The sequence below is a fragment of the Anas acuta genome, chromosome 30, assembly GCF_963932015.1.
Source record: "Anas acuta chromosome 30, bAnaAcu1.1, whole genome shotgun sequence".
Lineage (NCBI taxonomy): Eukaryota > Metazoa > Chordata > Aves > Anseriformes > Anatidae > Anas > Anas acuta.
This window is the reverse complement of record NC_089008.1, coordinates 1,446,505-1,474,211: the sequence shown is the minus strand read 5'-3', so window position 1 is coordinate 1,474,211 and position 27,707 is coordinate 1,446,505. Positions and strand designations below refer to the sequence as shown.

General features: G+C 53.2%; 1 protein-coding gene and 1 long non-coding RNA gene across 4 annotated transcripts in view; both read right to left on the bottom strand.

The window, feature by feature from the left end:
* The window catches only part of LOC137846117 (uncharacterized), a 153,127-nt gene that overhangs the window by 18,536 nt on the left and 106,884 nt on the right, over window positions 1-27,707 (bottom strand). The window lies entirely within an intron of this gene.
* LOC137846069 (uncharacterized) lies at window positions 4,020-5,798 on the bottom strand. The gene is made up of 4 exons (XR_011090373.1): window positions 5,683-5,798; window positions 5,207-5,500; window positions 4,702-4,740; window positions 4,020-4,432 (listed from the first exon to the last, which is right to left on the bottom strand). It is a non-coding gene; the product is annotated as an uncharacterized lncRNA (long non-coding RNA).

The following is a 27,707-nucleotide window of genomic DNA, read 5'->3' as shown; positions in this document are numbered from 1 at the left end:
GGTACTGGGTATCCAGAGAACAACTGCTCTTGCCACTGAAGACTGAGTTAAAGAAGGTATTAAGCACCTCTTCCTTTTCCTCTTCTCTTGTGACTAAGTTTTTCCCCTAAGGATGTGGAATTTCTCCCTAAGGATGGAGATTCTCCTTAGTCCTCCTTTTTCTGTTGATGTATTTATAAAATAATTTTTTGTTATCTTTAATGGCAGTAGCCAGATTGAGCTCCAGATGAGCTTTGGCCTTTCTAATTTTGTCTTTGCACAACCTCGCAGCATCCTTTCAGTCCTCCTGAGTGGCCTGCCCTCTTTTCCTTCCAAGATTAATATATAATTTATAATTAATGATATATAATTTATTATAAAATAAATAATATATAATTTATTATAAAATAAATAATATAATATAATTAATGCAATACAATTAATTATAGAATATTATAATATTTAATATATAATTGTAATATATGTTATATTATACTATATATTAATATAATGTAATATAATATAATATAATATAATGTAATATAATGTAATATTATACAATATATACATATAGATACAGATATAAATAATGGTATATTGTATATAAGTGTATGATTAATTAATCAATTAACTAATAAAAATTATAATTCCCAGGTTATAAATCCTCTTTTTTGTCCTAAGCTCAAGCCATAACTCTCTGTTCAGCCAGGCTGGTTTTATTCTGCGCTGCCTTGTCTATGGTCATGTGGGGACAGACCGTTCCTGCGCCATTAAGATTTCCCTCTTGAAGAGTGCCCAGCCTTCCTGGACTCTTCTGTCTTTCAGAACCACTTCCCAGGGGACTCTGCCAACCAGTGTCCTGAACAGCTCAAAATCAGCCCTCCAGAAATCCAAGACTGCAGTTTTACTGATCCCTTCCTGACTTCGCCAAGAACAGGGAACTTTACCATTTCGTGGTCACTTTGCCCAATACAGCTCCCGACCACCTCAACTCCCACCAGCCCTTCTCTGCGAAGAGAGGGTCTAGCAGGGCACCTCCCCAGGTAGGCTCACTAACCAGCTGTGTCAGGAAGCTATCTTCCACACCCTCCAGAAACCTCCTTCAGTGCTGAGGGAGTTGTGGGCATGGCGGGGCCCTCCCATTCTTCTCAGCACAGACAAATTGTAGAAATAGAGGTTTTGTGGAAGTGTTGCTGAGGATGTTCAGCACCTTTTCTCTCTGCTCTCTCTATGCCTCTGCGTGGTGCTGGTAGTGCTCAAGACTCTTCTGCTGACCCCAGCCATTTCTGTAAGTGCCAGTCCCTTCTTCACCCTTCTCCTTCAGGCACTGTGCGAAGTGCTGATGCCTTTGCCATGGCAAGCCATGGTCGTGGGAGCTGCAGTGGTGGGGAATGGGGAAGCCCTGCCTGCTGTGTGTGGTTGGACGCTAACTCAGGTTCTCCCTCCAGATGCCAACGTGGATGAGATGGGCAGAGTGAAGGTGAGTTCAGCCCAAGCCCAGCCTTGCAGGCTGAGCGTGCACGTGATGGTTGCGAGAGGGCAGGCTGTTGGAGAGCAAATGCAAGCCAAAAGTGCATCTGATGGCAGGAGCCTGGGAGCTTTGCGTGGCTGTGCTCTGGCGGAATCCCCCTCCTTCCATGCTCCCAGCGTTTCCCCATGGTGGGCACCATGAGAGCAAGGCCACTCCTTGTTCTCCCTTGTGTTTTGCAGCTCTCAATCCAACTGCTCTCAACACCCAAATCATGCCAAAAGCTGAGCAAGGGAGAGGCGACGCAGCTGGTTCTCTGAGAGAGGCAGAGAGCACTGGGGAAAGCCCGGCCGACCTGCCAGCTCTCAATAAAGCCACCCCAAACAGGAAGGAGCTGGTGTAGTTCTTCTCGGCAAGGTCTGTCTGCAAGGCTCTTCACATCCCTTCAGATTAACACCACCACCCCTTTGTGTCTCGATGTCTATCTTTCTGCTCCGTCCCATTCCATGTGTGGCTGCATGAGACGGAGGTGCCATCAGGAACACAAAGTCAGAGATGTTTATTTGTCATCAAAGCAAAACCACATCTGCAGTGCACACACACACGCGATGACATGCCTGCAGTGATATCTGTCCATGTAGGTCAAAAACGGGCATCTCTGTAGGTGGGTAGAATAACACCCCCATGACATTATAACGCAATTTATGTTTACACGACATCCACTGAGCATAGCAAGATGTTTTGTTTTATTCATAAATAATCAATACACTCACAGTAAGATTTGGTATAGCTCATATATTTTAGAAGTATTACTTTATTGTAGATGGAGGTATGAGTCCTATATCGCCTTGGCTAGACACTCACAGACCTTCCCTGTGAAAAAAAACAAACAAACAAACAAAGAAGACCAAAGTGCACCCCCAGCCCCACTTTATGGCTGCACAAGCCCTCTGCAGGAGAGCAAAGGCAGCCGTGGGCAAGGCTCCTGTGCCCTTCCGCTGTGGCATCACTATTGGGTCTGGGTGCGGGTCACCGTGGCATATGTCGTGGTGTTTCTCATGTGCTGCACGGGAGGAGGCTATAGGGGGAAAAGAAACCCTGTTACTTCAGCTGCTGACTGTGAGCCCTACACAATGAGCAGGCATCAGGTTGCAGGAGTGCAGAAAGGAGCTGTGCACAGCTGTGCCACGACTCACCCTGTCCCGTTGAACGTGGGCGATGGTGGAGTCTGTGGAGGCAAAAAAACAAACCACGAGCCCTTGCTGCCTGTTGGTGGAGGGCTGAAACTCACAGTGACTTTGGGTAGCAGCTGCCTGAGGTCAGCTCTCAACGCCTGACCACATTTCCTCTCCCATCACTCTGATCTGGGATGAAAATTAAGCAGCAGCGATGGAGCAGAGATGCTGAGGTTTTGGTGTATTTCCAGCTTTTTGTGGAATCTTTTCTCTTTGCACAGCCAGCACACCTTGCGAGCTGCTCTGTGCAGGCGTGGAAAACCAAGGTCATGCTGCAACATGAGCGAGGTGCAAGTAGGGTGGGGATATATCTATAGTCTGTCACCCAACCACAACATCCTCCCTTGCCTGCTGCCTGTGGTTTCAGAGCAAGCTCTAAAATGTTTTCCCCACCAGGGCAAGGAGCCACATCTTTCATTGCTGCGCGGTGCTTTTTGCTTCTCTGAGCAGAAATTCCTCTGACAGGAAACTGAAGAAAGGACAACAGCAGTGGCTGGAGTGGGGGAAATGCAGCCTGGGGCCGGAGCTGATGTGGAAGGACCCCCCAGGCAAATGGGCTTTGTCCCTGGGAGCACTGGGATGCTGCCGTGTCCCTTGTGCAGCCAGCAGCCACGATCAGCATTCAAGGAAGAAGCAGGACATGAGGTGCTGGAGAGAAACCTGGCCTTGATGAACGGGCAGGGATTTTTTATGTCCCATTGGGAAATGAAGTGGTGGGATTGCATGGGGAATGTATAAGCAGGGATGACCATGGTGAGACGGGCATGTGGCTTCCCCCAAGGGAAGAGGTAGTACACACACTGGACTTCGCCGTTGCTGGTGTCTTCCATCTGTGGTCTGTCAACGTGCTGATACCTGGAGAGGAATGGAATCATTCTGGAGTGTGCATTTGTGGACAAGAGGCACTGTGAGAGACTCTCACAGTGTCTCTTTCACTGGTGCTTTCCTACATGAGGTATTGAGCTGAAATCCACGCCTTGACAAACCCTGTCCTCCGTGCTCCAGCACAGGGAATGCAGCCACACACACACAGAGAATGCTGCCCCTGGCCAAGGAGCACCCCAGGGCCCTGCCATGCACCCAACTCCCTCCCACATACCCCACACCCAGAAGCCCTTGGTGCTCACCTTGGGCATCTCCCTCTGCAGGCACCTGCAAGAAGAACAGGGGCTGAGGTGCACAGGCCAAGGTGCTGCCCAGCCCTGGCTCCCAGCTTAGGGCTGGGGGACGAAGGCTGAAGCTCCCCAGCTCCCTCAGCAGCCTCCCCAGCTGGGCTGCCCACAGCCATCACCCCCAGGCACTGTCTGCCCCAGCTGTGCATCCCCAGGTTCCCCCCACCACCTTTCCCACTGCACCAGCCCCGCGGCAGGACCCCCACGGCCTCAGCCTTTCCCCCCACTTTCCCCCACTCCCTCACCTTTCCTGTTGGCAAACCAGCTGCCTGCAGCCAGAAGGACGAGGCCGAAGGCCACCACTGCCAGCGCCGTGCCTATGGGGAGGGTGTGTGGGATCCGGGAATTTGGAGCTGGGGAACAGAGGATGTGAGGGCAGCGGGGTGTGATGGGGAGAGGCAGGGATCAGGACGTGCCCGTGCAGCAGCACACCTCCTCCCTGGTGAAGATCCTGCATGGGCCCGTGTCCTGGGGACAGCACCCTGGAGTGACTGAGACCCATGCTGGTGGCCCTGGGGGTACAGGAAGGAATCACTCACCTGGGTGTGATGGCCCTGCTGGGGAGTCGGACACACTGCCTGGCAAGACATAGGGACAGGCTGAGAGTCTGCAGTGTACCCAGCTCCTTCCCAGAATGAGCCTCAGCCCCATGGGCACATCCCCCCACTGACAGCCAGCACCATCCCCAAGGGAGCTGTGCATGTGCCCAGGACTATTCTGCCATCTTGGGCCCCCAAGGATCCAGTGTCTTGTGAGGGATTAGAAATGGCATGGCAGAGCTGCACTGGGGCAGCAGCCTGGCAGCACCTTGATGTGTTCCCTGGGGGTACAGGAGGGAATCACTCACCTGGGGGCAATGGCCTTGCTGGGGAGCTGGACGCACTGCCTGGCAGGAGAAAGGAACAGGATGAGTGTCTGCAGCATGCCCCGTACTGCCCAGACTAGGCACATATTTATCTCGTGTCCTGCAACATCCCTGAGCACGTGTGTGTGGGGCAGGGGACACACAGCCCCATGGGCACATCCCCCCACCGACAGCCAGCACCATGCCCAGGGGAGGCGTAAAAGTGCCGAAAACACATTGAGTGTATCCTAAACATTTCAGGGCACACGCCCTCGTCTGCTTCACAAAGTCTACCTATTGTGTAGGTGCTGATGCAGGGACAGGGGCAGCCCTTGAGAGCAGCTCTCTCTCGAGGGGCTCCGTTGGAGGAGAGGGAACACTCCCAAGGGGAAACCACCCCAGAGCCATGCCCTGCCTGCTGCAGCACACAGCTCTAGCCTCAGCACAGCCATGTGGTGGCAAGTGCCCGTGTCCCTTCTGCCACCACCACACTGGGGCCGTGTCTCACCTGGTACAGACAGGGTCTGGGGAGCACTGAGAGCAGAGTTCCTCACCCAGTTGCTCTCGTTCCTCTGCTGGTACCCACACGTGTACGTCCCAGCACTTCTCGAGGTGATGTTCAGGACCAGAGCATAGATGACCTTGCCCTGCTCGGCTTTCAGGCTGAACTCCTCCTGCCCATTCTTGCAGAAGACAACTCGCGTAGCAGGAAACTGCCAATCAATGGCACACTGAAAGAGAATTATTTCCCCCTCCTTGGCACTGGAAGCGTTGAGGTACAGGACTGGAGTCTGGTCGTTACCTGGAGAGAAGGCAGAGGGATTCCCCAGGCAAGAGTTAGTGACTGCCGGGTGGCAAAACCAACTGCATGCCAAGGCTGGAGGAGTCTGCTGTCCTGGGGTTTCCAGGGGGGAATTGTGAGGGAATAATCCCCTTCTCTCTTCCCATCTCCTTCCGCAGGACACGTTAATTTTTGGGACCCACCTCCATGCTCCTGCAATCCTGGAGAGCTGCAGATGTCCTGGGTGGTCACTCCAGCACCTGCAGCATGGGGCAGAGAGGGCTTTGCTTAGAGGGGCAGAGACCCAGCTCACCCCCACCTCCCTGCTCACATCCCAGTTGCTCAGTCCTGCCTGAACAGGGGACTCCCCACCCGCACATTTCCAATTGTGATTTGCTTCATCTGCACACTTGGCACCATCCCAAGCCTGGTCTGGATGTGCTTTATATTCCCGTATGAGTGCCCAGGATCTCTAAGGAATCCAGCATCCTGAACGTCTCACACAAAAGCTCCAGACAAACTTTTAGTACTGGAGAAGTGAGCCCCTTTCTCAGATCTGCATCATAGCAGGAGGAAGCAATCCCAACCCATCCTTCCCCAGACGCAACTGTGTCCTGCAGTTCTGCATGCCTGCCCCGCACAGAGGGGCAGTGACCTCCTGCCTTCCCCAAAACAACTCTGCCCTGCAGTTAAGCACGACTGTACCACAGACACTGTCCCCATCCTCCCCTGTGCCCACCACGGGCCTGTCCTGCCCCCAGCAGCAGCCCTCCAGCCCTCAGCCCCCACACCCAGCAATGCCCCAACTCACAGAGCACCAGCAGCAGGACGACAGGGCCAGAAGGAGACAGCCTTGCCCATGGCACCTGCCCCAGCATCTTTTGGGGCGCTGCTTTTGGGGAGCAGCGTCTGCTTCAAGTGTCTGCTTTGCTGTGAGCTGGGGACGGTGGGACAGAGGCTTGCAGTGCATCTGGGACCTGTGCTGTGGGCTTGCTGTGGCCGCCTGAGCCTGGCCCACACTGAGCGTCTCTCATCAGTGATGGCCATGCCTCAGCCCCTGCTACATCCGCTGCTTTTGTTGAGGACTCGCTGTTATTTTTGTCCTCTCGCACACCGCAGCACACTCTGTTTTTTTTTTTTTTTTTCCTGTGTCTCAGGGGCAGCATCTTCCTTGCAAAGCCCTCCTGCCTTTTGTCCCCATGTTCTTTGCCTTCTTCTGACCAGGTCACTCCGCTTTTCTTCGATCTCCATACCAATAGTTGTGCCAGGGGCATCCTGCACCAAGGTCAAAGTGACTTTAGAGCTCTGGGGCAGTTGCCAAGGCTGTGGGAAGATCTCTCCTTCATCCCATTGATGAATGTTGGTGAATCATCTTATGAAGAACTCTCAGGGAGTCTCAGCTGGGGCCATAGTGCTGCCAGCACAGCACTGTGGGAGCCATCTGCACCCACTGGTCTTCAACTCTCTTGGGCATGACTGCCCATCACTCTTCTTTTTTCATTTGGAGGATAATGGGCTTCTAATCCTCAACAGCCCTGCTCCAGAAGTCCAGAGGATGACCTTAGCTTTCTCCTGGTCTTTCCTGCCAGAGGCTCCCGGCCAGGCCTTGTTCCCCGCCTGCAGTGAAGCACCAGAGGCAGAGCTGGGCCTGTATGCATGGGCCCAAGGGCTCCCACCACATCCTTTTGGACGTCTACTTCATCTCTTCCCACTTCACAGAATCACAGAATCACAGAATTTCTAGGTTGGAAGAGACCTCAAGATCATCGAGTCCAACCTCTGACCTAACACTAAGAGTCCCCACTAAACCATATCCCTAAGCTCTACATCTAAACGTCTTTTAAAGACTTCCAGGGATGGTGACTCCACCACCTCCCTGGGAAGCCTGTGCTAACAACCCTTTCAGTAAAGAAGTTCTTCCTAACATCTAACCTAAAACTCCCCTGGCACAACTTAAGCCCATTCCCCCTCGTCCTGTCACCAGGCACGTGGGAGAACAGGCCAATCCCCACCGCTACAGCCTCGTTTAAGATATCTAGGGAGAGTGATAAGGTCGCCCCTGAGCCTCCTTTTCTCCAGGCTGAACAAGCCCAGCTCCCTCAGCCACTCCTCATAGGATTGTTCTCCAGGCCCCTCACCAGCTTCGTCGCCCTTCTCTGGACTCTCTCAAGCCCCTCGATGCCCTTCTTGTAGCGAGGGGCCCAAAACTGAACACAGTACTCGAGGTGCGGCCTCACCAGAGCCAAGTACAGGGGGACGATCACCTCCCTAGCCCTGCTGGTCACACTGTTTCTTATACAAGCCAGGATGCCGTTGGCCTTCTTGGCCACCTGAGCACACTGCTGGCTCATATTCAGCCGACCGTCCACCATCACTCCCAGGTCCTTCTCTACCAGGCAGCTCTCCAACCACTCATCTCCCAGCCTGTAGCTCTGCTTGGGGTTATTTCTCCCCAGGTGCAGGACCCATCACTTGGCCTTATTGAACTTCATACAGTTGACCTCAGCCCAGAGCTCCAGCCTATCCAGATCCTCCTGCAGAGCCTTCCTACCCTTGAGCAGATCGACACACGCACTTAACTTGATGTTTAAATTTGTGATTCTGTGATTCAGAATCAACCAACCCCTGTTGTTGGTGACGACAAGATCTAGCAGCACTCCTCTCCCAGTTGGCACGTTCACCATTTCCATCAGGAAGTTATCATCAATGCACTGGAGGAACCAGTACTGGAGGAACTTCCTAGACTGTGGGTGACTGGATGAGTAGGCCTGCCAGCAAATGTCAGGGTAGTTGAAATCCCCCATGATAACCAGGGCCTGTGATCAAGAGGCTGTTCTCAGCTGCCTGTAGAAGGCCTCATCAGCTTCCTCATCCTGATCTAGTGGCTTGTAACAGACACGCACAACAGCATCCCCCATGCCAGCCTGCCCCTTAATTCTCACCCACAGACTCTCAACTCGCTCCTCATCTACCCCTGGACAGTACTCAATACAATGGGGTTGCTCTCTCATGAAAAGAGCAGTTCCACCAACTCACCTTGCTGGCCTGTCTTCCTGAGCAGGACATAGCCATCCATGACCACATTCCAGCCATGTGAGCTGTCCCACCATGTCTCTGTAACTGCCACCAGATCTCAGTCTTCTGACCACAGATTTCTAACTCCTCCTGCTTATTCCCCATGCCACATGCATTTGTGTCCAGGCACTTCAGGGAAGGAGCTGAGCACGCTGATTTCACCCCATGAGGGGTGGGAGGCCTCCTGGTCTTCATGTCTGCGGGGGCACTGCCCCACTGCTACAAGCCCTGCTACAACCCCATCCCCCTGCGGATATAGCTTGAAGCTCTCCAAATGAGCCCTGCTAATTGCTGTCCCAGAACCCTCTGGACCCTGAGAGATAAACCTTTGCCAAGTATTCCTCTCAGGCCTGGTATCTTATAACACCAGCCATTAGCAAACAACCCAAAGCTGGGCCTGTAGCACCAGTCACGGAGCCAAGCATTTATGGACCAGATCCTTCTATTCCATCCAATGTCACCACCCCAGAATGGATGGAGGGAAGAGAAAGGCACTTGTACTACAGACTCTTTCACCAACAGTCCCAAGGCCTTGAAAGCTTTCTTCATTCCCCTCAGACTAGAGGATGCAGCTTCCTCCACAGCTGTCTGCAATATCGTCAGTAGATAGTAGTATGTGAAGCACAGCAGGCTGATGAGTGTCCTGGTGATATCTCTGATCCAGGCTCTGATAGACCACAGATTTCCCTGGGAATGAAGGGAATGCTCCGTGTCCTCATGGCCAGTCCCCAGTCAGTTTGGGTGCTCTCCTTTCAGTGCTCCTTGGACCCTGTCTGTGCCAGGTGAGACACGACGCTTCATCAGGGCTGTAGGGTCAGTGGGATGTGGACAGTGCAGAAGCTGGAGCTGTGTGCTTCATCATACAGGGCATGGCTCAGGTGTGATTCCTCCTCAGGAGTATTCCCCCTACTCCACAGGAGACCCTGGACAGAGAAGTGCCTCAAGGGTTCCCCTGTATCTGCAGTATCACCTCTGCTGAGACATGGGGCTCTGCAGTGGCCATGTAAGAAAAGCAAGAGTTGGGGATATCAGAAGGCCCTGGCCTGTGCCACTACTGCTCCAAGCTCTCCCTCACACTTTTACTAATGTAGGTCTGACAATTGAGAAGGGCTTGGTTGTTAATGCTCAACATGTACTCAAGGAAGCAAGATACGAGCTCAGGGTCTGCTCAGCATCTGGGATTGTCCCAGCAAAGAGCTCCAGAAACTCACAGCATGTTCATGTCTCCCACAGGCAGTAACCCCTCACACAAGGCCCAGCTCCCTTCCAGAGGTGAGCCATTGCTCATCAGCCCTTCTCAGCACAGCCATCCTCCAAGGCTTGCCTTGGCCACACTGTGTTCCTCCTCTCTCCCAGGGTCAGCCATGCCCCTGGAGGTCTGGATCCTGCGCTCTGCCCTCAGCCTGCTCCTGCTGCTGTCTGCCCCCATCATCACCCTCCTCCTGGAGAGATGCAGCCACGGTGCCCGCGAGGCCAGGCAGCCTGGAGACATCCCTGTCCCCATGGAGCTCTGATGTCCCCCTGGGCTCCATGCTGTCCCCAGTCTGCTCCCTCGTGCTCAGAGCATGACCCCCACACATTTTTCAGACTCCCAGTGACGTTGGGTTCAGGGCAGCTGTGGCAGCATGCCCAAGGGATGTGCTGCCACTGCTCTGCTTCCCTTGCCTCAGCGCCTTCCTTTGGGGAAGGGAATTGAGAGAGCAGCATGGGGAACTCAGGTGCCTTCAGGACGAAGCCTCTGCCTTTCCTGGTTGTTGTGTATTCTCATGAGGGTCAAAGTGTGGGTGCAGATGGCTCCCACAGTGCTGTGCTGGCAGCAGTATGGCCCCAGCTGAGACTCCCTTAGAGTTCTTAATAAGCTGATTCACCAACAGGGTGAAGGAGAAATCTGCCCACAGCCTTGGCAGATGCCCTAGAGCTCTGGCGTCACTTTGGCCTTGGTGCAGGATTCCCCTGATGCCATCATTTGTCTAGACATTGAAGAGAAGCAGAGTGATGTGGTCAGACGAGGGCAAATCCTAGTGGGAACAAGGAGCAGGAGCTCTTTACAGGGACAATGTTGCCGCTGAGATACAAGTAAAACTAGCGTGTGCTGCAGTGTGTGAGAGGAGAGAAAAAACAGTGGGGGCTCAACCGAAGCAGCGGATGTAGCAGGTTCTTAGGCAAGGCCCCCACTGATGAGAGCCTCTGGCTGTGGGCCAGGCTCAGGTGGCCACAGAATGCTAACAGCACAGCTCCCAGCTGAACCGCAAGCCTCTGCCCCACCGTACCCTGCTCAGAGCAAAGCAGAAACTTGAAGCAGACACTGCTCCGCAAAAGCAGTGCCCCAAAAGATGCTGGGGCAGGTGCCATGGGCAAGGCTGTCTCCTTCTGGCTGTGCCATCCTGCTGCTGGTGCTCTGTGAGTTGGGGCATTGCTGGTTGTGGGGGCTGAGGGTTGCAGGACTGCTCCTGGGGGTAGGACAGGACAGTGGTGGGCAGAGGAGAGGATGGGGACAGCGTGTGTGGGGCTGTGGTGCAGCAGTTTCGGACATCGTTGCTCTGGGGAAAGCAGGATGGGGATGGCTTCCTCCATGTATAATACACATTTGAGGAAGGGGCAGGCTTCTCCAGCACCATAAATTTTCTGGCGTGTTGTTCTGAGACTCTAGGACTGCTGAATTTTTTAAGGAGATATGGGATTTACCTGGAACAAGATGTCCACCCAAAATGGGACTGGAATTCACATTTTTTGAGGGCATATTGAAGAGATACAGCATGAGAACACGCAGATGTAATGATGCCTGCTTAGCAGTGAGGGTTTGGTCAGGGAGGATATGGGAGCAGGGAAATCAGGATGAGCCTGGACACTGCTCCTCTCAGCAAATCCCTCTCTGCCCCTTGGTACAGGTGGCAGCATGAGCTCCCAGGACATCTGCAGCTCCCCAGGTACTCATGAGTCCTTCCCTCCCAGAGCCAGGGCACTTGGAAGCCCAACCACTGTGAGCTCTGCCCTATGGCAGCCCTTCACTGCTGTGTCTCCTCCAGGGGATCTTCCAGCTCCTGCTCTCCAAATGAACTCAACTTCTGCTCAGCCAGGTAAAATAATTTTGCTCCAGTGTATTCTCCCTGTGGTGTCACATGCAAGACGAATCATCTTCTGCAAGGATGGGATGGAGGCGTACAGCCAGAAAGCCCAGCAAAGGCAGCTGAGCTACTCCGTCGTCTTGAACATCACATCAAGAAATGCAGGAAGATATACATGTGGGTACCAGCAGATTAATAACATGAAACACATGAGGAGCTCTGCCCTCAGTGCTGGCCGCAACCTGGATGTCCCAGGTGAGTCCTGTCCCCGGGCTGGAGGGGTGAGAAGGGATGGAGGCACTTGCCACCACATGGCTGTGCTGAGGCTGGAGCTGTGTGCTGCAGCAGGCTCTGGGGTGGTTCCCCCATGGGAGTGTTCCCTCTCCTCCAAGGCAGCCCCTAGAGAGAGAGAGCTGCTCTCAAGGGATCCCTGTGTCCCTGCAGCATCACCTCTGCTGCAGAGATGGGGCTCTGCAGATCCCGGGCAGAGAGAGTAAAGACTGGGGATGTGGATGGATGCTGGTTTGAGCCAGGGATGCACCAAGGTCTGCCCTGTGCATTGATGAGCCTATGGCAGGGCAAGTGGAATGACTGCCATGAGCTGGGCAAGGACACAGCAGTGAGGACATGGCAAGGAGTTAGCAGCAGGGACATGGGCACAAGCGTGTGGGTGCCCCAGCTCTCACTCCCTCTAAACAAAACCCTCTGTGTCCCAAGGTGCATTTGCTGGCGTAACCACCCAGGATATCGGAAGCTCCCCAGGTGAGGTTGAGAGTGGGGATGGGTGACTGAAGAGAGGTGTGTGTGGGGTGGTGATGGCAAGGGAGAGGGAATTTGTTCTCTGGCCATGAGCTCCTGGGAAGGAATCTTTTCCCTGCATGGAACACAAAGCATTTTGTGCCCAGTTCTGGGATTCCCTGTTCAGGAGGGGCATAGAACTACTGGAGAGAGTCCAGACGAGGGCTGCAAAGATGGTCAGAGGTCTGGAGCTGAGAGAACTGAGCCTGTTTAACCTGGAAAAGAGGAGACTGAGGGGAGACCTCATCCATGTCTATAAATATCTGAGGGGAGGGTGTTGAGAGGATGGATCTGGTCTCTTTTCGATTGTGTCCAGGGAAAGGGCAAGAGACAATGGGCTCAAACTGAAGCACAGAAAGTTCCATCTGAATATGAGGGGCATTTCTTTACTGGGAGGGTGACAGAGCACTGGAACAGGCTGCCCAGAGATGCTGTGGAGTCTCCTCTGCAGATATTCCAAATCCACCTGGATGCCATTCTGTGCAGTCTGTCCTTGCTGATCCTGCTCAGCAGAAGGCTGGACTACATAACTTTCAGAGGTCCCTTCCAACCTTGGCCATTCTGTGATTGTGTGATCCTCTAGCCCCCACAATCACAGACAGATGAGAGTGGTGGTGTTAAATGAAGAGGCACACCTCTGCCATGCCGTTTTTTATCCTTCACAACAGCACTTAGTCACTGGATCTGTGGGGGTCCAGGTTGGCAGAGATACCGCGGACAATTTTGTGACTCCCCTGGGGATGGTGCTGGCTGTCGATGGGGGCATGTGGCCATGGGGCTGAGGCTCATTCTGGGAATGATCTGGGTGCACTGTAGACACTAAGCCTGTCCTTTTATCCTGCCAGGCAATGTGGTGAGTTCCCAAGCAAGTCCATCACCCCCAGGTGAGTGATTCCCTCCAACACCCCTAGAAACCCGAGCATGGGGAGTGGGCGTGCTGTGCTGCCTTCCCCAGGGCATGGGGAGAAGCAGGAGCTTTACAGGGCAGGAGCTGTGCCAGCTGCACAGGCACGTCCTGCTCCCTGCCTTTCCCCATCACACCCCACTGCCCTCACACACTCTCTCCCCCAGCTCCACATGCCCGGATCCCGCACACCCTCCCCACAGGCATGGCGCTGGCAGTGGCGGCCATCGGCCTTGTCCTCCTGGCTGCAGGCAGCTGGTTTGCCATCAGGAAAGGTGAGGGAGTGGGGGAAAGTGGGGGGAAAGGCTGAGGCCGTGGGAGTCCTTCTGGGGGCTGGTGCAGTGGGAAAAGTGGTGGGGGACCCTGGGGGTGCACAGCTGCGGGAGACGGTGCCTGGGGGTGATGGCTGTGGGCAGCCCAGCTGGGGAGGCTGCTGAGGGAGCTGGGGAGCTTCAGCCTTCATCCCCCATCCCCGAGATGGGAGCCAGGGCTGGGCAGCACCTTGGCCTGTGCACCTCAGCCCCTGTTCTTCTTGCAGGTGCCTGCAGAGGGAGATGCCCAAGGTGAGCACCAAGGGCTGCTGGCTGTGGGGTATGTGGGAGGGAGCTGGTGCATGGCAGGCCCCTGGGGTGCTCCTTGGCCAGGGGCAGCGTTCTCTGTGTTTGTGTGTGGCTGCATTCCCTGTGGTGGAGGCAGGGAGGATGGGGCTTGCTATTTGCTGCACTCCAGTTCACCACATGAAGTAGGAAAGCTCGACCCAAGTGCGTTTCTCATGTGGCAACCTCACCACAAACACACACCCAACAACCATTCCATTCCTCTCCAGGCAGCAGCACGTTGACAGCCCACAGACAGAAGACACCAACTATGGTGACATCCAGTGTGAGTACTACCTCCTCCCTTGGGGAAAACCACATGCTCCTCTCCCCATGAGAATCCTGTGCGAGCCCCCATGCAATGCCACCCCTTCATTTCCCACTGGGACATACAAAATCCCTGCTCGTTCATCAAGGCCAGGTTTCACTCCAGCACCTCACGAGCTGCTTCTTCCTTGCATGCAGAGTGCGTGCGGCTGCTGGCTGCACAAGGGACATGGCAGCATCCCAGTGCTCCCAGGGATAAAGCCCATTTGATTGGGGGGTCCTTCCACACCAGCTCTAGCCTCAGGCTACATTTCCCCTGCTTCAGCCTCTGCTTTTGTCCTTTCTTCAGTTTCTCTTCAGTGTCATTTCTGCTTCAAGAACTACACAAAGCACATCACAGCAATGAAAGCTGTAGCTCTGTTTCCTTGCACTGCTGGGGAAAACCTTTTATAGCTCATTCTGAAACCACAGGCAGTAGCCAGGGGAGGATGTTGTGGTTGGGCGACAAGCTATAGATATATCCCCACCTGATGTGCTCTCAGGACGAGTTGCAGCACAACCTTTTTTACCCATGCCTGCACAGAGCACTTTGCAAGGTGTGCTGGCTGTGCAAAGAGAGGCGATGCCACAGAATGGTGGAAAGACGCCACACCCTCAGCATCTTTGCTCCACTGCTGCTTAATGCACATCGCAGATCAGGGTGATGGGAGGGGAAATGTGGTCAGGCATTGAGTGTTAAACCCAGGCAGCTGATGCCCAAAGCTCACGGGGGTTCACCCGCCTCCAATCAGCAAGGGCTCATCGAGTGTTTCTTCCCCACAGACACCACAATCGCCCATGTTCGACGGGACAGGGTGAGTCATGGCACAGCTGTGCACAGCTCCTTTCTGCATTCCTGCAGCCTGATGCACGCTCATTATGCAGGGCTCACAGTCAGCAGCTGAAGTAACAGGGTTTCATTTATCCCTAAAGCCTCCTCCCATGCAGCAGATGAGCGACACCACAACGTATGCCACGGTGACCCGCACCCAGACCCGATAGCGCTGCCACAGGGCAAGGGCACAGGAGCTTTGCCCATGTTTGCCTTCACTGTCTTGTAGGAAGCTCTTGCAACCATACCGTTGGGCTGGGGGGGTGCACTTCGGGGTTCTTTGGGATTTTCTGTCACAGGGAAAGGCTGTGTGTGCCTAGCCAAGATGTTGAAGGATTCATATCTCAGTTTGCAATAAATCAATACCTCTAAAATATATCAGGTGTACCAAGTAATATTGTGAGTGTATCAATGGTTATTCCTCATGTGAAACCATCTCCCTGTGTTCACTGGAAATGATGTATTCCTAAACTGCATGATAAAGTCACAGGGCTGGTCTTCCATGCACCCACACAGATGGACATTTGGACCTATAGGGACTGGTATCACTGCAGGGATGTACTTGCATGTGTCTGCCAAGTGGTGTGTGTGCTGCAGATGTGGTTTTGTTTAGAAGAAAAATAAACATCTCTGGACGTCCATAAATCCACGGGTCATGATGGCATGCTCAAGATGTTCATGCCAGGAGCTGAGGGAGTTGGTGGAAGTCATTGCTAGGCCATTGTTCATCATGTGTGGTAAGTCATGGGCATCAGGAATGTTGCCTGAGGACTGGAGGAAAGCAAATGTTAGTCCAATCTTCCAAAGGGGAAAGAAGGATGACCCAGGTAACTATAGATCAGTCAGCCTCACCTCCATCCCTGCAAAGCTGATGGAACAATTTAGACCTGGCGTAGTCTCTAGTTATATCAAAGATAAAGGTGTCATTAGAGGCATTCAGCAAGGGGAAGTCATGCTTGACCGAACTGAGAGCCTTTTATGAGGATATAGGTGGGAGGATAGATGATATTAAAGCAGTGGATATGGTCTATCTTGATTTCAGTAAAGCCTTTGACACGGTCTCCCACACACAGCATCCTCGCAGCTAACCTGAAGTGTGTGAAGGGTGATCTGGTAGTGAGGTGGACTGTGATCTGTCTGAAGGGAAGAAGCCAGAGGGTTGTGGTCAATGGGGTGGAGGCGAGTTGGAGGCCTGTATCTGGTGGAGTCCCTCAAGGGTTGGTACTGGGACCAGTGCTATTCAATATATTCTTCAATGACTTGGATGAGGGAATGGAGTGCACTGTCATCAAGTTTGCTGATGACACTAAACTGGGAGGAGTGGCTGATGCTGTGTACGCTGTGCATGGCTGTGCTTCCATCCAGCGAGACCTAGACAGGATGGAGAATTGGGTGAGGAGAAATGTAATGAAATCACAGAATCACAGAATTGTCTAGGTTGGAAGAGACCTTCAAGGTCCAACCTCTGACCTAATACTAATAAGTCCTTCACTAAACCATATTTCTAAGCTCAACATCTAAACGTCTTTTAAAGACCTTCAGGGATGGGGACGTAACTATTTCCCTGGGTAGCCCATTCCAATACCTAACAACCCTTTTGGTAAAGAAGTCTTTCCTAACATCCAACCTAAACCTCCCTTGGCACAACTTTAGCCCATTCCCCCTCATCCTGTCACCAGGCACATGGGAGAACAGACCAATCCCCACCTCGCTACAGCCTCCTTTAAGGTATCCATAAGGTCGCCCCTGAGCCTCCTTTTCTCCAGGCTGAACAAAACCAGCTCCCTCAGCCTCTCCTTGTAAGACTTGTTCTCCAGACCCCTCACCAGCTTTGATTCTCTTCTCTAGACTCTCTCGAGCACCTCTACGTCCTTCTGGCAGTGAGGGGCCCAAAACTGAACACAGTACTCGAGGTGTGGCTTCGCCAGAGCCGAGTACAGGGGGACAATCACTTCCTTAGCCCTGTTGGCCACACTGCTTCTTATACAAGCCAGCATGCTGTTGGCCTTCTTGGCCACCTGAGCACACTGCTGGCTCATATTCAGCCGACTATCAACCATCACTCCCAGGTCCTTCTCTACCAGGCAGCTTTCCAACCACTCATCTCCCAGCCTGTAGCTCTGTTCGGGGTTATTGCGCCCCAGGTGCAGGACCCGGCACTTGGCCTTGTTGAACTTCATGCAGTTGACCTCAGCCCATTGGTGCAGCCTATCCAGATCCTCCTGCAGAGCCTTCCTACCCTTGAGCAGATCGACACATGCACCTAACTTGGTGTCATCTGCAAACTTACTGAGGGTGCACTCAATCCCCTCATCCAGATCATCGATAAAGATATTAAAGAGGATTGGCCCCAGTACTGAGCCCTGGGGGACGCCACTAGTGACCGGCCTCCAACTGGATTTGACTCCATTCAACACAACTCTTTGGGCCCGGCTATCCAGCCAGTTTTTAACCCAATGAAGTGTACGCCAGTCCAAGCCATGAGCAGCCAGTTTCTTGAGGAGAATGTTGTGGGGAATAGTGTCAAAAGCCTTGCTGAAGTCAAGGTAGACCACATCCACAGCCTTGCCCTCATCCACCAAGCGTGTCACTTTGTCATAGAAAGAGATCAGGTTCACCAAGCAGGCCCTGCCTTTCATAGACCCATGCTGACTGGGCCTGATTGCCTGGTTGCACTGTAAGTGCCGTAAATTCTTGTAGATGGGGATCACATTTGCTAGACGCCACTCAACTGGGGCCTACTCTGATAGCTAGGAGTGCTGATAAATGATGGAAAGCGGCTTGGCCAGATCCTCTGCCGGTTCTCTCAGTACCCTCGGGTAGATCCCATCTGGCTCCATGGACTTGCGTACATCCAAGTGCTGTAGGAGGTCGCCAACCATTTCCTTGTGGATTATGAGGGCCACGTTCTGCTCCCCATCCCCTTCCACCAGCTCATGGTATTGGGTATCCAGAGAACAACTGCTCTTGCCACTGAAGTCTGAGTTAAAGAAGGTATTAAGCACCTCTTCCTTTTCCTCTTCTCTTGTGACTAAGTTTTTCCCCTAAGGATGTGGAATTTCTCCCTAAGGATGGAGATTCTCCTTAGTCCTCCTTTTTGTGTTGATGTATTTATAAAATTATTTTGTGTTATCTTTAATGGCAGTAGGCAGATTGAGCTCTAGATGAGCTTTGGCCTTTCTAATTTTGTCCCTGCAGAACCTCGCAACATCCTGTCAGTCCTCCTGAGTGGCCTGCCCTCTTTTCCTTCCAAGATTAATATATAATTTATAATTAATGATATATAATTTATTATAAAATAAATAATATAATATAATTAATGCAATACAATTAATTATAGAATATTATAATATCTAATATATAATTGTAATATATGTTATATTATACTATAGATTAATATAATATAATATAATATAATATAATATAATATAATATAATATTATATTATATTATATTATATTATATTATATTATATTATATTATATTATATTATACAATATATAGATATAGATACAGATATAAATAATGGTCTACTGTATATAAGTGTATGATTAATTAATCAATTAACTAATAAAAATTATAATTCGCAGGTTATAAATCCTCTTTTTTCTCCTAAGCTCAAGCCATAACTCTCTGTTCAGCCAGGCTGGTTTTATTCTGCGCTGCCTCGTCTATGGTCATGTGGGGACAGACCGTTCTTGCGCCATTAAGATTTCCCTCTTGAAGAGTGCCCAGCCTTCCTGGACTCCTCTGTCTTTCAGAACCAGTTCCCAAGGGACTCTACCAACCAGTGTCCTGAACAGCTCAAAATCAGCCCTCCAGAAATCCAAGACTGCAGTTTTACTGATCCCTTCCTGACTTCGCCAAGAACAGGGAACTTTACCATTTCGTGGTCACTTTGCCCAATACAGCTGCCGACCACCTCAACTCCCACCAGCCCTTCTCTGTGAAGAGAGGGTCTAGCAGGGCACCTCCCCAGGTAGGCTCACTAACCAGCTGTGTCAGGAAGCTATCTTCCATGCTCTCCAGAAACCTCCTTCAGTGCTGAGGGAGTTGTGGGCATGGCGGGGCGCTCCCATTCTTCTCAGCACAGACACACTCCAGAAATAGGGGGGTTGAGGAAGTGTTGCTGAGGATGTTCAGCACCTTTTCTCTCTGCTCTCTCTAAGCCTCTGCGTGGTGCTGGTAGTGCTCAAGACTCTTCTGCTGACCCCAGCCATTTCTGTAAGTGCCAGGCCCTTCTTCACCCTTCTCCTTCAGGCACTGTGCGAAGTGCTGATGCCTTTGCCATGGCAAGCTCTGGCCGTGGGAGCAGCAGTGGTGGGGAATGGGGAAGCCCTGCCTGCTGTGTGTGGTTGGACACTAACTCAGGTTCTCCCTCCAGATGCCAACGTGGATGAGATGGGGAGAGCGAAGGTGAGTTCAGCCCAAGCACAGCCTTGCAGGCTGAGCGTGCACGTGATGGTTGCGAGAGGGCAGGTTGTTGGAGAGCAAATGGAAGCCAGAAGTGCATCCGATGGCAGGAGCCTGGGAGCTTTGCGTGGCTGTGCTCTGGCTGAATCCCCCTCCTTCCATGCTCCCAGCATTTCCCCATGGTGGGCACCATGAGAGCAAGGCCACTCCTTGTTCTCCCTTGTGTTTTGCAGCACTCTCAATCCAACTGCTCTCAACACCCACTGCATGCCAAAAGCTGAGCCAGGGAGAGGCGATGCTGCTGGTTCTCTGAGAGAGGGAGAGAGCACTGGGGAAAGCCATGCTGATCTGCGAGCTGTGAATAAAACCACCCCAAACAGGAAGGAGCTGGTGTAGTTCTTCTCGGCAAGGCCCGTCTGCAAGCGCTTCACATCCCTTCAGATCGACATTACCACCCCTTAGTGTCTCGGTGTCTGTCTGTCTGCTCCGTCCCATTGCATGTGTGGCTGAATGAGACGGAGGTGCCATCAGGAACACAAAATCAGAGATGTGTATTTGTCATCAAAGCAAAACCACATCTGCAGTGCACTCACCAATTGGCCACACATGCAAGGACATCCCTGCAGTGATATCTGTCCATGTAGGTACAAATGGGCATCTCTGTGGGTTGGTAGAATAACACCCCACGGCATTTTAATGCAACTTAGGTGTACACATCATCCACTGAGCACAGCGAAATGTTTTCTTTTGTTGAGAAAAAAATCAATACACTCACAGTAAGATTTGGTATAGCTCATATATTTTGGAAGTATTAATGTATTGTAGAAGGAGGTGTGAGTCCTACATCGTCTTGGCTAGACACACACAGCCCTTCCCTGTGATAACAAACCCCAAAGAAGACCAAAGTGCACCCTCCACCCCACGTTATGGCTGCAGGAGCCCTCTGCAGGAGAGCAAAGGCAGCCAAGGGCAAGGCTCCTGTGCCCTTGCTCCTTGCCCTGTGGCAGCGCTATCGGGTCTGGGTGCGGGTCACCGTGGCATATGTCGTGGTGTCACTCATCTGCTGCACGGGACGAGGCTTTAGGGGGAAAAGAAACCCTGTTACTTCAGCTGTTGACTGTGAGCCCTGCACAATGAGCAGGCACCAGGCTACAGGAGTGCAGAAAGGAGCTGTGCACAGATGTGCTATGACTCACCCTGTCCCGTCGAATGTGGGCGATGGTGGAGTCTGTGGGGGCAAAAAAAACACACCATGAACCCTTGCTGTCTTTTGGTGGAGGGCTGAAACTCACACTGAGCTTGGTCAGCAGCTGTCTGTGGTCAGCTCTCAATGCCCGGCCACATTTCCCCTCCCATCATCCTGCTCTGGGATGAGCATTAAGCAGCAGTGGAGCAGAGATGCTGAGGTTTTGGTGTATTTCCAGCTTTCTGTGGCATCTCCTCTCTTTGCACAGCCAGCACACCTTGCGAGCTGCTCTGTGCAAGCGTGGGTAAACAAGGTGGTGCTGCAACTCGAGTGAAGTGCAAGTAGGGTAGGGATTAATCTATACCTGTGACCCAACCACAACATCCTCCCTTGCCTGCTGCTTGTGGTTTCAAAGCAAACTATAAAATGATTTCCCCACAAACGCAAGGAAAGAGAGACACATCTTTCATTGCTGCTGTGTGCTTTCAACTACATGAAAACAGAAATCGCTTTGTAGAAAAAGTGAAGAAAGGACAAAAGCAGAGGTCTAGCAGGGGAATTGAAGCCTGGGGCTGCAGCAGCTGTGAAAGGACCCCCCAGGCAAAGGGGCTTTGTCCCTATGAGCACTGGGATGCTGCCATGTCCCTTGTGCAGCCAGCAGCCACGATCAGCATGCAAGGAAGAAGCAGGACGTGAGGTGCTGGAGAGAAACCTGGCCTTGATGAACGGGCAAGGATTTTGTATGTCCCAGTGGGAAATGAAGTGGTGGTATTGCATGGGGAGTGTACAAGCAGGGGTGACCATGGTCAGAGGGGCATGTGGCTTCCCCCAAGGGAGGTGGTAGTACTCACACTGGATGTCACCATCGTTGGTGTCTTCCATCTGTGGGCTGTCAACGTGCTGCTGCCTGGAGAGGAATGGAATGGTTCTGGAGTGTGCATGTGCTGAGGAGGGGTCTGGAGGCTTATGCCCTTTGGTGTTGCTTTCCACATCTGGCATTGAACTGGAGTGCAACCCACAGTAAGCCCTGTCCTTCCTGCCTTCTGCACAGGGAATTCCCCTGAACAAGGAGCACCCCAGGCCCCCACCATGCCCCCAACTCCCTCCTGCAAACCCCACAGCCAGCAGCCCTTGGTGCTCACCTTGGGCATCTCGCTCTGCAGGCACCTGCAAGAAGAACAGGGGCTGAGGTGCACAGGCCAAGGTGCTGCCCAGCCCTGGCTCCCATCTCGGGGATGGGGGATGAAGGCTGAAGCTCCCCAGCTCCCTCAGCAGCCTCCCCAGCTGGGCTGCCCACAGCCATCACCCCCAGGCACCGTCTGCCCCAGCTGTGCACCCCCAGGTTCCCCCCACCACATTTCCCACTGCACCAGCCCCGCAGCAAGACCCCCACGACCTCTGCCTTTCCGCCCTTCTTCCCCCACTCCCTCACCTTTCCTGATGGCAAACCAGCTGCCTGCAGCCAGGAGGACGAGGCCGACGGCCGCCACTGCCAGTGCCGTGCCTGTGGGGATGGTGTGTGGGATCCGGGAATTTGGAGTTGGGGGACAGAGGGTGTGAGGGCAGCGGGGTGTGATGGGGAGAGGCAGGGAGCAGGACGTGCCCGTGCAGCAGCACACCTCCTGCCTGGTGAAGCTCCTGCATGGCCCCGTTCCCTGGGGACAGCACGCTGGAGTGACTGAGACCCATGCTGGTGGTCCTGAGGGTGTAAGAGGGAATCACTCACCTGTGGGTGGTGGAGTTGCTGGGGAACTCACCACATTGCCTGGCAGGACAAAAGGACAGGCTTAGTGTCTACAGTGCACCCAGATCCTTCCCAGAATGAGCCTCAGCCCCACGGGCACATCCCCCCACTGACAGCCAGCACCATCCCCAAGGGAGCTGTGCATGTGCCCAGGACCATTCTGCCAACCTGGGCCCCCATGGACCCAGTGTCTTGTGAGGGATTAGGAATGACATGGCAGAGCCGCACTGGGGCGGCAGCCTGGCAGCACCTTGCTGTGTTCCCTGGGGGTACAGGAGAGAATCACTCACCTGGGGGCAATGGCCTTGCTGGGGAGCTGGACTCACTGCCTGGCAGGAGAAAGGAACAGGATGAGTGTCTGCAGCATGCCCCGTACTGCCCAGACTAGGCACATATTTATCTCATGTCCTGCAACATCCCTGAGCACGTGTGTGCGGGGCAGGGGACACACAGCCCCAAGGGCACATCCCCCCACCGACAGCCAGCACCAACCCCAGGGGAGGCATAAAAGTGCCGAAAACACAATGAATATCCTAAACATTTCAGGGCACATGCCCTCGTCTGCTTCACAAAGTCTATCTATTGTGTAGGTGCTGATGCAGGGACAGGGGCAGCCCTTGAGAGCAGCTCTCTCTCGAGGGGCTCCGTTGGAGGAGAGGGAACACTCCCAAGGGGGAACCACCCCAGAGCCATGCCCTGCCTGCTGCAGCACACAGCTCTAGCCTCAGCACAGTCATGTGGTGGCAAGTGCCCATGTCCCTTCTGCCACCACCACACTGGGGCCGTGTCTCACCTGGTACAGACAGGGTCTGGGGAGCACTGAGAGCAGAGTTCCTCACACTGTTGCTCTCGTTCCTCTGCTGGTACCCACACTTGTACTTCCCAGCACTTCTCGAGGTGATGTTCAGGACCAGAGCGTAGATGACCTTGCCCTGCTCGGCTTTCAGGCTGAACTCCTCCTGCCCATTCTTGCAGAAGACAACTCGCGTAGCAGGAAACTGCCAATCAATGGCACACTGAAAGAGAATTATTTCCCCCTCCTTGGCACTGGAAGCGTTGAGGTACAGGAATGGAGTCTGGTCGTTACCTGGAGAGAAGGCAGAGGGATTCCCCAGGCAAGCGTTAGTGACTGCCGGGTGGCAAAACCAACTGCATGCCAAGGCTGGAGGAGTCTGCTGTCCTGGGGTTTCCAGGGGGAATTTTGAGGGAATAATCCCCTTCTCTCTTCCCATCTCCTTCCCCAGAACATGTTCATTTTTGGGACTCACCTCCATGCTCCTGCAATCCTGGAGAGCTGCAGATGTCCTGGGTGGTCACTCCAGCACCTGCAGCATGGGGCAGAGAGGGCTTTCCTTAGAGGGGCAGAGACCCAGCTCACCCCCACCTCCCTGCTCACATCCCAGTTTCTGAGTCCTGCCTGAACAGGGGACTTCCCACCCGCACATTTCCAATTGCGATTTGCTTCATCTGCACACTTGGCACCATCCCAAGCCTGGTCTGGATGTGCTTTATATTCCCATATGAGTGCCCAGGATCTCTAAGGAATCCAGCATCCTGAACGTCTCACACAAAAGCTCCAGACAAACTTTTAGTACTGGAGAAGTGAGCCCCTTTCTCAGATCTGCATCATAGCAGGAGGAAGCAATCCCAACCCATCCTTCCCCAGACGCAACTGTGTCCTGCAGTACTGTATGCCTGCCCCGCACAGAGGGGCAGTGACCTCCTGCCTTCCCCAAAACAACTCTGCCCTGCAGTTAAGCACGACTGTACCACAGACACTGTCCCCCATCCTCCCCTGTGCCCACCATGGGCCTGTCCTGCCCCCAGCAGCAGCCCTCCAGCTCTCAGCCCCCACACCCAGCAGTGCCCCAACTCACAGAGTGCCAGCAGCAGGATGGCAGGGCCAGAAGGAGACAGCCTTGCCCATGGCGCCTTCCCCAGCATCTTTTGGGGCGCTGCTTTTGGGGAGCAGCGTCTGCTTCAGGTGTCTGCTTTGCTGTGAGCTGGGGATGGTGGGACAGAGGCTTGCAGTGCAGCTGGGAGCTGTCCTGTGGGCTTGCTGTGGCCGCCTGAGCCTGGCCCACACTGATCATCTCTCATCAGTGACGGCCATGCCTCAGCCCCTGCTACATCCGCTGCTTTTGTTGAGGACTCGCTGTTATTTTTGTCCTCTCGCACACCTCAGCACGCTCTGTTTTTCTGTTTTTTCCTGTGTCTCAGGGGCAGCATCTTCCTTGCAAAGCCCTCCTGCCTTTTTTCCCCATGTTCTTTGCCTTCTTCTGACCAGGTCACTCCGCTTTTCTTCAATCTCCATACCAATAGTTGTGCCAGGGGCATCCTGCACCAAGGTCAAAGTGACTTTAGAGCTCTGGGGCAGTTGCCAAGGCTGTGGGAAGATCTCTCCTTCATCCTGTTGGTGAATCATCTTATGAAGAACTCTCAGGGAGTCTCAGCTGGGGCCATAGTGCTGCCAGCACAGCACTGTGGGAGCCATCTGCACCCACTGGTCTTCAACTCTCTTGGGCATGACTGCCCATCACTCAACAGCCCCACTCCAGAAGTCCAGAGGATGACCTCAGCTTTCTCCCACCACAGCCTTTTGGACATCCACTTCATCTCTTCCCACTTCACAGAATCACAGAATTACAGAATTTCTAGGTTTGAAGAGATCTCAAGATCATCGAGTCCAACCTCTGACCTAACACTAACAGTCCCCACTAAACCACATCCCTAAGCTCTACATCTAAACGTCTTTTAAAGACTTCCAGGGATGGTGACTCCACCACCTCCCTGGGCAGCCTGTTCCAGTGTCTAACAACCCTTTCAGTAAAGAAGTTCTTCCTCGTTTAAGGTATCTAGGGAGAGTGATAAGGTCGCCCCTGAGCCTCCTCTTCTCCAGGCTGAACAAGCCCAGCTCCTTCAGCCGCTCCTCGAAGGACTTGTTCTCCAGGCCCCTCACCAGCTTCGTCGCCCTTCTCTGGACTCGCTCAAGCACCTCGATGTCCTTCTTGTAGCGAGGGGCCCAAAACTGAACACAGTACTCGAGGTGCGGCCTCACCAGAGCCCAGTACAGGGGGACGATCACCTCCCTAGCCCTGCTGGCCACTCTGCTTCTTATACAAGCCAGGATGCCGTTGGCCTTCTTGGCCACCTGAGCACACTGCTGGCTCATATTCAGCCGACTATCAACCATCACTCTTAGGTCCTTCTTTGCCTGGCAGCTTTACAACCACTCATCTCCCAGCCTGTAGCTCTGCTTGGGGTTATTTCTCCCCAGGTGCAGGACCCGGCACTTGGCCTTATTGAACTTCATGCAGTTGACCTCAGCCCATCGGTGCAGCCTATCCAGATCCTCCTGCAGAGCCTTCCTACCCTTGAGCAGATCGACACACGCACTTAACTTGGTGTTTAAATTTGTGATTCTGTGATTCAGAATCAACCAACCCCTGTTGTTGGTGACGACAAGATCTAGCAGCACTCCTCTCCCAGTTGGCACGTTCACCATTTCCATCGGGAAGTTATCATCAATGCACTGGAGGAACCAGTACTGGAGGAACTTCCTGGACTGTGGGTGACTGGCTGAGTAGGCCTGTCAGCAAATGTCAGGGTAGTTGAAATCCCCCATGATAACCAGGGCCTGTGATCAAGAGGCTGTTCTCAGATGCCTGTAGAAGGCCTCTTCAGCTTCCTCATCCTGGTCTAGTGGTCTGTAACAGACAGGCACAACAGCATCCCCCATGCCAGCCTGCCCCTTAATTCTCACCCACAGACTCTCAACTCACTCCTCATCTGCCCCTGGACAGTACTCAATACAATGGAGTTGCTCTCTGACTTGAAGAGCAGTTCCGCCACCTCACCTTGCTGGCCTGTCTTCCTGAGCAGGACATAGCCATCCATGACCACATTCCAGCCATGTGAGCTGTCCCACCATGTCTCTGTAACTGCCACCAGATCTCAGTCTTCTGACCAGAGTTTTCCAACTCCTCCTTCTTATTCCACGTGCTGAATGCATTTTTGTCCAGGCACTTCATGGCAGGATCTGAGCACGCTGATTTCACCCCGAGAGGAGTGGGAGGCCTCCTGGATTTCATGTCTGCGGGACCACTGCCCCACTGCTACAACCCCATCCCCCTGCGGATATACATGTAGCTAGAAGCTCTCCAAATGAGCCCTGCTAATTGCTGTCCCAGAACACTCTGGACCCTGTGAGATAAACCTTTGCCAAGTATTCCTCTCAGGCCTGGTGTCTTATAACACCAGCCATTACCAAATAACCCAAAGTTGGGCCTGTAGCACCAGTCACGGAGCCAAGCATTGATGGACCAGATCCTTCTATTCTATACAATGTCACCACCCCAGAATGGATGGAGGGAAGAGAAAGGGACTTGTGCTCCAGACTCTTTCACCAACCGTCCCAAGGCCTCAAAAACTTTCTTCATTCCCCTCAGACTAGAGGATGCAGCTTCCTCCACAGCTGTTTGCTAATATTGTCAGCTGATGAGGTGATATCTCTCCTCCAGGCTTTCCCTTCATAGACTGCAGACTTCCCTGGGAATGAAGGGAATGCTCCGTGTCCTCATGGCCAGTCCCCAGTCAGTTTGGGTGCTCTCCTTTCAGTGCTCCTTGGACCCTGTCTGTGCCAGGTGAGACACGACCCTTCATCAGGGCTGTGGGGTCAGTGGAATGTGGACAGTGCAGAAGCTGGAGCTGTGTGCTTCATCATACAGGGCATGGCTCAGGTGCAATTCCCCCTCAGGAGTGTTCCCCCTACTCCACAGGAGACCCTGGAGAGAGAACTGCCTCAAGAGTTCCCCTGTTCCTGTAGTAGCACCTGTGCTGAGACATGGGGCTCTACAGTGCCCATGTAAAAAACAATGGCTGGGGATATCAGCAGGCCCTGGCCTGTGCCACTACTGCTCCAAGCTCTCCCTCACACTTTTACTAACCTCTGTCTGGGAATCTACATGAGCTCAGTCGTTAATGCTCACCATGTATTCAAGGAAGGAAGACACGAGTTCAGGGTCTGCTCAGCATCTGGGATTGTCCCAGCAAAGAGCTCCATCAACTCACAGCACGTTCATGTCTCCCACAGGCAGCAGCCCCTCACACAAGGCCCAACTCCCTTCCAGAGGTGAGACATTGCTCATCAGTCCTCCTCAGCACAGCTGTCCTCCAAGGCTTGCCTTGGCCACACTGTGTTCCTCCTCTCTCCCAGGGTCAGCCATGCCCCTGGAGGTCTGGATCCTGCACTCTGCCCTCAGCCTGCTCCTGCTGCTGTCTGCCCCCATCATCACCCTCCTCCTGGAGAG